Consider the following 10,715-nt stretch of genomic DNA (forward strand, 5'->3'; position numbering starts at 1 on the left):
TCTCCTTTCCCCAGTTTTTTCTTTGCAGTAACGATGTGGACAGAGAGAAAGAGACATTTTTTTCTCTCTCTCGTTTACTGTTTTTTGCATATTTGCCTTTCCCTCTGCAGCGAACATTTTATTCGCTACTGAGTTGGGAATTGATATGGAATTTGAAAGTGTCATTGTTGCAATCGTTTGCAACGTCGAAGAAGTTTGTGGTTTTGTATCCGGAGAGACTCGCGGATGCTTTACCCGGAAAGTCGCTTGCGAAGCGATATCAGGATTTTGGTCTCGTTGAGATTTATTAAAGTAAGGTTTTTTATCTCGGTTTTTTTCTCTTGCACCGCATTCTCTTTTGCAGCAGTTTCGCTATCTTGCAACGATATGGATGGAGAGATGTATTTTTCTACTTTATCGTTTTGGAGAGAGAGTGAGATGGATTATAACGATGTGAGAGAAGTGTATGTGTGCATGTTAATAAATAGACGAAGCCTAATGCGGAGCAAATCAAATCGTTGTGACAAAGTGAGCACGCACCTTCTACTGAAAAATATTTTAACATATGTCAAAAGTTGACTTTATCATTGATATGGATGAATTAAATATCCATAAAAATATTTGTTTGTAAAGAAATGGCGATCGCGAACGTGCCCACAGGCTACGCTGCCCGCTATGAGTTTGAATTAGACGTCCAATACAGCGATTTGAGCGATGCTGACAGGAAATCTGCATGGTATGTCTCGAGTTTTATACACGGGATTCCATTCAAAAAATTTTCCGGGCAAGATAATTATAAACAAAAACACATTGGAATGTTAGTTAAACTTTTTATTCGCGGTTTCAAGGATCCCGTAATCGCGTATAAGGGGGGTCATATTGAGAGGGATTTGTTAAGCCAAATTGGCGTGCGACATGTGAATTTAGAATCTTTTGGTTGCTCCAAATTCGAAATTTTAGCCGCGGACCCGAAGTATGGGCCAATAGACCCACCATGCAGGCTTCATTGTTGGACATCTAATTCAAACTCGAAGCGGAAGGAACCTCAATAGTGTGCTCTCAGTGAGGTGCGAATCTCTTTCGCAATTGGTACCAGCAAGGTAATTTTTTTATTTTTCATTCTTTATTTTTTTTATTTTTTACAATTATTTTTATGGTGCATTTTTTGTAGAAATAGAGCGAAAGCCGTAAGCCTGTGTGCACTCCTCAGCGAGGTGCGAATCTTTCCCAATTGGTACCAGCAAGGTAATTTTTTTTATTTTTTATTCTTTATTTTTTATTTTTTACAATTATTTTTATGGTGCATTTTTTGTAGAAATAGAGCGAAAGACGTAAGCCTGTGTGCACTCCTCAGGGAGGTGCGAATCTTTCGCAATTGGTACCAGCAAGGTAATTTTTTTATTTTTTATTGTTTATTTTTTATTTTTTACAATTATTTTTATGGTGCATTTTTTGTAGAAATAGAGCGAAAGACGTAAGCCTGTGTGCACTCCTCAGCGAGGTGCGAATCTTTCGCAATTGGTACCAGCAAGGTAATTTTTTTTATTTTTTATTCTTTATTTTTTATTTTTTACAATTATTTTTATGGTGCATTTTTTGTAGAAATAGAGCGAAAGACGTAAGCCTGTGCGAATCTTTTTTTGGTCGAGGTGATATCCTCGGGAGAAAAAATTGTAACAACGTGCCGATCGGTGTTGATACGATGGATGAGAAGAGGTATGTATAATAATTGTTATTTAAAAAATTAAAATTAATTTTTTAAATAACGATTATTTTTTAATTAACAGCGTCTTCTTGAAGAGGAGGAGGAGGAGGAGGAGGAGAAGGCTTGCGATTGCCATCAACGGCTCAGTATCACTGTGCCCTCAGCGAGGAGCGCGTCTTTTGGAAGTAGTTCATGGAAGGTAACGTATTTTTTTCCTTTTTTAGTTACTATTATTTTTCATTTCCATGGTACCTTTTTTTGCAGAAAGAGATAATGATGGATTATCGACGCGAGGAGGATAGGCTTCGAAGTTTTGAATTTTGACCAATTGAATATATTCAGCCGGAGGAGCTTGCAGCCGCAGGATTTTACTATCTGGGGTAGGACGATTTTGTCGCATGTTTTGCATGCGACATCGAATTGCATCGGTGGCAGCATAACGACAAGGCTATGTCGGAGCATCATTTCTGGTCAAGAAATTGCCCATATGTACTGGGGAGAAATTGCGGCAACGTGCCGATCGGTGCTCATCCAACAATCATTTCAATATCACTACCACCATCAAGAAGCGGTGTGGACGAGTGCGGTATCTACGATTATACCATGGATGAGAAGAGGTGTGTATAACAAATGTTATTTTAAAGAAATTAAAATTTATCTTTATAGGACTCTTGAAATTTCGCGCACATGTCGTAGAGCAACGCGTATTTATCCTTTTCGAAATCGATGTCTAAATCGTCGTAGGGATACATTTCCGAGTTCAAGTAAAGTCGAATATTGGATAAGAAGCAGGAATCGAATTGGGTAGCGTTTTTCTTTAAATCATTTTTCCTTTCGGTTTGTGTGCGAATATCACGTATCGCGGTTTTTCCATTTGCGGAGCCGTTTTTATCGCCCACGTGTGCTTCGTGGTTGTTTGCAGCATCGGATATTCGTACAGTTCCCACGAACGGAAACTCATGCTGATCGATCTTTCGCTCTCAAGAATACGCAGCATCGACAACTTGTGTATTTCGTCCAAAGAAACGTGCGGCATTCTCCATTGAATTTTATGCAAATCCAGGACAGGTTTCACATTGTCGGACCAGCTTCGTAGCGCGTTAGCGTCGTTGCGCGCGCGAATCAAAATCAATACGTGCCGAGCATTTATTACAACGCGTTTGTAATCTTCGCAGAAGCCTAGCAATGTGTTCATAGGCATGCAAAAGTTGAAATTTCGAAAAATCGTAGGCGTTGCGATGAGATTTTCCCTCCATTGATCATCGTTTCTGTACATCCAGCCCGAGTTGGATAGCGAGTTGGATTTCGTAATGTTCAGACTCACGTAATTCTTCAAGGTCGTCGTTGTACCGGGATTTCTGGACCGATCGATTTCCACTCCGTTCAGTTCGTAACGTATCTCGTCGAACATAAACGCTACCGCATTGTTGTCTAGAGCTACCGTGGTCGATACTCGTAGGTCGATCCTCCAGGTAGGCTGAGTCTTCCCTCCACGTGTAGGAAGCTTTTACACGGAAAAGTGTACAAGTCTTGACGTTGATTGGGTATTCTTATCTCATCTTTGTTTCCAAACATTATGTTAGCGTATGGATTGTAGGTGTGCAGGTCGATCATAGTTATTCGATTGTCGAAGATTGGTGCCTCGGAGATGTTCAAAATGTCGTCGGACATGGTGGTGAAGCGAGTTCGATTACTTGGTAACGATGAATCCCAAAGATCGTAGATATTCCACGTTTCGCGCGGTTAGTTTTCTCGTCTTCTTCTTCTCCTTATTGTTGTTGTTATTTCGAAACGGCGCACCGTTTGCTATGTTCGACATATTCGATATCGTATTATTATTATTTTGAATTAACATAACGGTTATGTCAAGGTTATGAGACTGTTCGACGAACGTGCAGCTGTACCGTGATTTCTTCGTTTCGAAAATCAATCAAACGTCCAGACTGGTCCACGATGCGAATTGTTAAATCATCCATTGATCGTGTAACGATTCGAACACGACGACACGTTGGGTGCGAATTCGTGTATCATGTGAACCAGTTTCCCGTTATCGTACGAACCGGTGGTTACGTTGCATTCCATTCGAATAATATTCGTGTTAATGATATTCACGGAAGTGTCCGATACATGCCACAAGTTCGGTGATGGAATGCGATTTCTAGAGAATCCTAGGATAGGACCCACGGTGTCAGGTTTCGTAAAATCTATCTTATATGCACTTTTAATTTCGCTTTTCATAGTGTTATTGTTCGCTTGTAGGATCAGTGGATATTCTATATCGTTGTTATCTTTGGTTGGAGAAGGACACCGCGCGCTTATGTCACACCTCAAGTAAGCTTTGATCGCCTCCAGTTCGTACGAACCGTCCGGGATGATTATCTCCTCACCCTCGTCACCGAAATAGAATTTATTGTTTCCGATATTTGAACTGATGTTTGGTATCGTGCAGGCCCAGTTCGTAATCAGCATTGTTGGAATCTATAGGCGGGAAGTACTTGGACAATAACACGCTACTTCTTTCCGATAATGTGAACGTGTATGACATTCTTGCGACGAACTATATCAGAGTTCCTCGCAGGAATTTCACACACAATTGCCCGCACACACTTTCGTCGTAACTTTGATAAATCTTGTGATTGTACGAGAGCGCCGCGTTCGGTCCGAAATAACGAATCAATTCGATCGGTGGTCGAAGATCTCCAAAACTATCGGAGTAACTGACTTGCGAACCATGCTTTATATACGCGACCCAGTACGTTCCTGAACCATGACCGCTATCCAGATTCACTATTCCTCGTTCGTTTGCCCATACTTGTTTCGGCAATTCATCGCGCATGAAAACTTCGCGAAACGCGGTACAGGCGATTTTTTACAGACGATTTTCAATTCAACGTCCGTCGTCGAGTTATCTTTTTCCTGTCTTTTGTCTTTTTTTCTTCTTCATTCCTCTTCCACGTTTGTATGGTATGAGATACACTCCGCGACCCTCTATAGCAGGATTGTGTCGTCGCGTTTCTTCCAATTGTTTCTTCGCAGCTTTCGCATCGTTTATCGTTTTGATCACCCCAGCAGCGCCTCCTGTCAACGCTCCCAAAGCTCCCAAAGCAGGTAACAACAGCGGTAGAAAACCGCCTCGTTTGGCGATCGGTAGAATTCTTTTGACACTGTTTCTTCCACCATTCTTTCTCTTTCCTTTAACTGCTCGTCGGTCCTCCTCCTTCTTTTTCTTCAGTTTTCAACAGTTTTTACCAGTCTCTAATGGTATACAGTGCTGTTTTTACCAGTCTGTAACGGTATACAGCGCTGTTTTTACCAGTCTGTAACGGTATACAGAGCTGTTTTTACCAGTCTGTAAACGGCATACAGAGCTGTTTTTACCAGTCTGTAACGGTATACAGATCTGTTTTTACCAATCTGTAACGGTATACAGAGCTGTTTTTACGGTATAGAAGCCCCCGCCGATTCAGTGCGAAAAGTTGAGAGCGCGCAAGAGTCCGCGAACACTATATGCAGTTGTAAAACCCAACGCGTAATAAATTAGTTTTTACCAGTTTTCTTTGGTTCCAAGTTTAATCATTTCCGTCTCCTGTTTCTAACCAGTAGTTGGTATAACCCACCAAGATATATCTTCACCGCTCGAGGTATATCTTTATTTCTTTTCTAACAAAGTTATGAGGCACCCTAATATCAATTTCTCCAAACACCTTATCGTAACCTTAAAGGTTGCCACCCGTGTTGAAATAAACATCGGCTGTTCTACGCACCTCATCCTAACCTTAAAGGTAGCCATCCGTTTCGAAATAAACATCGGCTGGTCTACACACCTCATTCTAACCTTAAAGGTAGCCACCCGTGTCGAAATAAACATCGGCTGGTCTATGCACCTCATCCTTACCTCCTTGAAGGTAGCCACCCGTGTCGAAATAAACATCGGCTGGTCAACGCACCTCAACCAAAAATTCCAATTGCATGCAACCTCCGGCCACCCAACCTGCCTGTCCCTCGGCTCGTAACAAGTAAAACGAACGTTATGATTAGTCTGTTGGAGAGTCCGAATGGGCTGCGATTCGCAAACGTGTATGTGTATTCGAAATCGCTGCGTCAACCAAAGCATCAATACTTGAGCAACTTGCTCTCGTTCGTGGGGGATGTAGGTTATTTTGCCTACTCGGACAACGCGGACGTGATTCCCCCGGCAGATGCTCGACCGAATTCAATATTTATCTTTGACGACGTTGCTTGCGACGAACAGGATGTCATGAGAGAATATTTCGCGATGGGCAGACAGTCGCAATCGTACGCGAGAATACCCAAACATTTGATTCGCGACATTGCGAATCTAGTGATTCTATTCAATCAAGATGTCACAAATCTGCGACATGTTCATCAGGATCATGTGAATACAGATATGTCGTTCGAAACGTTCAACACACTTTGTAGAAGGTGTTGGCGAAACAAGTATGGATTCATCGTAATCGACAAAGACAGCTCTGCGAATCGTGGTCGTTACCGGCGTGGATTTAACGAATTCATCGTGCTGTGATCGGAGGCTCATTTGGACCGCAAGAGTCGTCGGAGTCGTATCGTACCGCTCGATATGCGTCGGTCTAAGGAAAACCGGCGAGCCGTGATCACCAAAGAAATAGCCAAGACCAGTGACGACATACGTAAAAAGAGTTTAGCCCTGAAGGTTGGGAAAATGGATACGAAGTCGAACATTGAGACGAAATTACGTCCGATCGTGGAGCCGTTGAAAGAGCTGGTTCAAAATACAGCTACGGAAGCTAACGATAATACAACGATCGTGGATCGGCCGTCGGATCCACAAACGCAGTCGCTGTTCTCTACGAAGAAGGTGGAGAGAAAATGGAACAAGAAGAAGAAGAAGAGGAAGCATGACGAAGGAGTTTTAACGCCAAGGATGCATTTGAAGAAGAAAAAGAAAATATATTCCTCTGTTCCTACCAACGATGACATCGACTGTGTTGTATGACAACGGTGACGATGACGAGGACGACGATGACGATGGCAACGACGGTGGCAACAGTGACGATAACGAAGCGGGTGGCAATAAGGCGCTCGAACTGATACCTACGATACTTTCGACGCAACAGGAGAAAACTTTCGAATTGTCTCCAACGGCTACAGCATCTTTGGAATCATCGGTGAGACACATTTTGAAAAGTCCTGAAACGCACCGCGACGAATACGAACATTTGTTCAACAATCTTGCACAATTTCTTTAGCGGACCACCGAAAAATTTGGACAACGTGTACGGAGTGTATTTTCACAATGACAAACTGATGCTTGGAAACACCACGTTTGATGTTGAAAGCAACGACGATATCGTTATCAATAAAATTAGGTACAAGGGAACTCCAGGTCTCTACAAATTGATATACAAAAGAATACCCGACGAGATTCTGTACACCGAGATCGATAAGAATATTTACAGAAACATTCTCATCGCTACGCGTGCGCATCAACGAGGTAACCAGATAATGGGGAATAAGGGTTACAAGTACAAAACTATCATAGGGACGATGTTTTCTACGTTGCGCGGAAAAGGTATAGAAAAGGTATAAAAATTCCAACTGGTCACGATAACGAAGTAATATCCACATAATCGAAGAACTTCGCGAAGCCGGATTGATTATAAATTAAATAGTTTGATACTCGTTACTGCAGTAATGAATGAAATGCCTGTTGATAAATTTAACAGGTGGTTGGATAGAACGAGCATTCGTTGGAATTGCTGCGAAACCAATCAAACGATATTCGTGGACGAAAATTGGAACGATAGATTTACAAATATTGAGTTAATACTCGACCACGATTATCGACAAATACATCAGATTAAACAACAACAAGAGCTGCTCGAAACATCGTCGAAAGAGCAGAAGATAATGATTGAACCGAGAAACGTGAAAAATGTTGCGGCAGCAGCAGCAACCGAACAAACCTCGGTAGCATAAAGTTAAACGAAGAATTCATTCATCTTTCGTTTTGAAGCGACCGCGAACCCGATAAAGCAAGAGAAAGAGAGAGAGAGAGAGAGGTATCAGTGGTAATCATGAGCGATGAGAAAGTAAAGTTGGTGAACGAACTGCATGCTCCAGCGAGGCGCTTCTTCCCACGCAGGCGAGTGATCGTGCGAGGACTTCACGGTCTTTGGCAAGCCGACATCGTCGAGGTTCAACGATATGCTAGAGATAATAGAGGACATCGATACATTCTCACAATAATCGATGCATTTAGCAAATATGCTTGGGCAGTCCCTCTGAAAAGTAAAAATGCCAACGACGTGTGCAAAGCTTTCGCGTCGGTGTTGAGAAAGTACGGTAGAATACCGAACAAATTGCAGACCGATATGGGGAAAGATTTCTACAATAAAGATTTTCAAGAATATCTGAGAAAACAGAACGTCAAACATTATTCCACGTACAGCACCATGAAAGCATCCATAGTCGAGCGATTCAATCGTACGCTGAAGAACAACATGTGGAAATTCTTCTCGTTGAGCGGAAAGTATCGATGGATCGACGAGCTTCCCGCATTGATAGAAAATTATAATAATCGAAAACCACCGTCCACAGCAACGTTAAGATCGCCGGTCCTGCGAAATTCAATGTTGGCGACTACGTGCGCATAAGCTCGTAGACGACGGAAGTATTTAGGATCATTGCGATGAAGCGAACCAATCCCGTCACATACCTGTTGACCGACTCGAAGAACAGACCTATCGCCGGGGGATTTTACGAACACGAGATGAGCGCTACCAAGTATGCCGACGTGTATTTAGTGGAAAAAGTATTGCGTAGAAAAGGAAATGAAATAAACGTAAAAGGATTCATCTCTCCCACACTTTCAACGATTAGCTTTCCACACGATTGAATCTAAACATAGAGCTAGCACAGTGTGTTCACAATCGATTAAACAATTTTGTTGGAACGATTCGTTTGCGATAATCGCGGCAGCGTAATTCTTATTATTACTATTCTCGATACTTCTTACAATATCGACGAGCTTTACGAATCTATCCCGAATTTCTGGAATATTTTCCAGTAACCATGAATGCATATGATCGATGCATAACTCTAATATGTACAAATTATACATCGTCTGTTTAGTAACATAGATCGATGTAGGAAAATTGAACAACTTGACTAGATTCATTTCATTAAAATTAACTATCTGTAACGATAAATTCTAGTCGATTCGTTTCTCCTTCTTGTCCGTGTCGAAGCAACTGTTTATATAATCTCTAGTTTTTATCAGCAGTTTCCACGTAGACATCGAAAAAGAAATCTCTGCTCTACGATTGTCCCACAAGATGAATTCGATGCTCATATTTTCATCCACTCGCACGCAAATTTCGAGGAACTTGAAATAGTTGCCAGCTATGGAGTATCTTCTACCCAAGATTCGCGCGTTGCATCGTATCGGCAGCTGCTGCTGCTGAAACGTTCGTTTCATTGGAGTGAAGTGTCTATAAAAAAACGACATTACCTTCATAACTCGTAATTCCTTCTACCCAAAGGAATGCTTTTTACTTACCCATAGTTTTTTCGTTTGTTTGCACCACCACCGTCGTCGTCATCGTCGTTGAAGTTGTTGTCAAATCCATTTTTTTACACAAAATTATCGGTTTGATTTAACATGGTATGTACGTATATAATAATAACACCGATGAATGACTGTGCAATGAGCTGTCTGTAGAACGCAGTACTCGCTGTTCGCAATGTTTGAGTTTTTATATGCAATTATCCAACCATTTTGCCTCCCCTCCCTACACACAAGACTAAGAAGCGTATACGTCCCCGTTCCACTCGTATAAATGAGTGCGCGCGCAACTTGGAATTCGTCAGATGGAGGAAAAGTTGGATGAGATCATGGAGTAGTAACCGTTTTCTCTCTCCTAGCGATATCGTAATGTCCCCAAAGAAGAGTATAGATCGAATTACTGGTAATGTAGCGTTTATCGTCGTACGGACTCAGCGCTAACTTCATCTGCGATATCGAATACACGCTACGCTTTACAGATTTTATCAATTTAATGCAAACCGACTTTTCCAAGTGATCGTAAAGGCATGCCATAGTCGTCAAAAGTTATACTTTTGATCTTCGCGTTGGTCCTAATTCCTTTAATTTTTTTCACATCGTTTTTGTTCTGTACCTGAATCGGGTACATTTTCGAGCGAAGACCCACAAACTCTGTCATGATTTTGCCCCTGTTCTCGTCCTTCATCAATCCGATGACTTTGTTGTTAGCGATTGGAACACCATGCGCGTTGTCTCTATCATAATTGCTGGTATCGTGTCGGTCAATGTCACGTTTTATCGTCTCGTACGCATAGTCACAAGCAATCCGATAAATCAAACTATCCGTGTCCGTGTACAAAATTTTCAAAAAGTCGTACAAACGTAATTTCGACATGTCCAACACCGACATGCCTATGTAAACGGGTTTATAAAATTTAATGGAAAGCTGTTTCATTTGAATCACAATAAAATCCTCGGAGAATACGGTACATCTGTGGAAATTTGGTCGGGATATTAAACGTTCTGCACCATGTCGACCGCTTCATCGCGAGAGCAACACCACGTTCACGCGATCTCTCACGTTCTCCATCGTCTTTCCGAAAACCGCGTTGTACATCAGTTTAAACAGATTCCTCGAGAAATCAGTGTTCGCGCTGGCGCACAATCTTGCGTTTAAATCTATGTAAGCACGTAACCAGCTCGATAGCTTCCAGTATCCGATGGATTCCCTTCAATTTTAAATTATGCCTCAAACGTTGCTGGAGGTATCGATAATGGAGAAAGTAACGGGTCTTGTCGCTAACCGTTGCTAGCAATTTCTTTTGCGACGCTCTAACTTCGTGAATCGGACAAAACGGAAAATCCGAGTGAGAATTGTGAATTGCCTGGTGGTACTCCAAGTCGTATGTATCCGACGGGGCTGACGATAGGCACGGATTCGACGTTGAAATCACTCGCATCGTCGACCCATCGGAAACCTCTGTGCGG

The 10,715-nt window shown here is 42.0% G+C and overlaps 1 long non-coding RNA gene across 1 annotated transcript; it reads left to right on the forward strand.

The window, feature by feature from the left end:
- Positions 1–1,767: 1,767 nt before the first annotated feature.
- LOC143261213 (uncharacterized) lies at positions 1,768–2,352 on the forward strand. Its single transcript, XR_013035401.1, has 2 exons — positions 1,768–1,883; positions 1,949–2,352. It is a non-coding gene; the product is annotated as an uncharacterized LOC143261213 (long non-coding RNA).
- The last annotated feature ends 8,363 nt before the right edge of the window (positions 2,353–10,715 follow it).

This window comes from Megalopta genalis, unplaced genomic scaffold (assembly GCF_051020955.1).
Source record: "Megalopta genalis isolate 19385.01 unplaced genomic scaffold, iyMegGena1_principal scaffold0041, whole genome shotgun sequence".
In the NCBI taxonomy this organism is placed as follows: domain Eukaryota; kingdom Metazoa; phylum Arthropoda; class Insecta; order Hymenoptera; family Halictidae; genus Megalopta; species Megalopta genalis.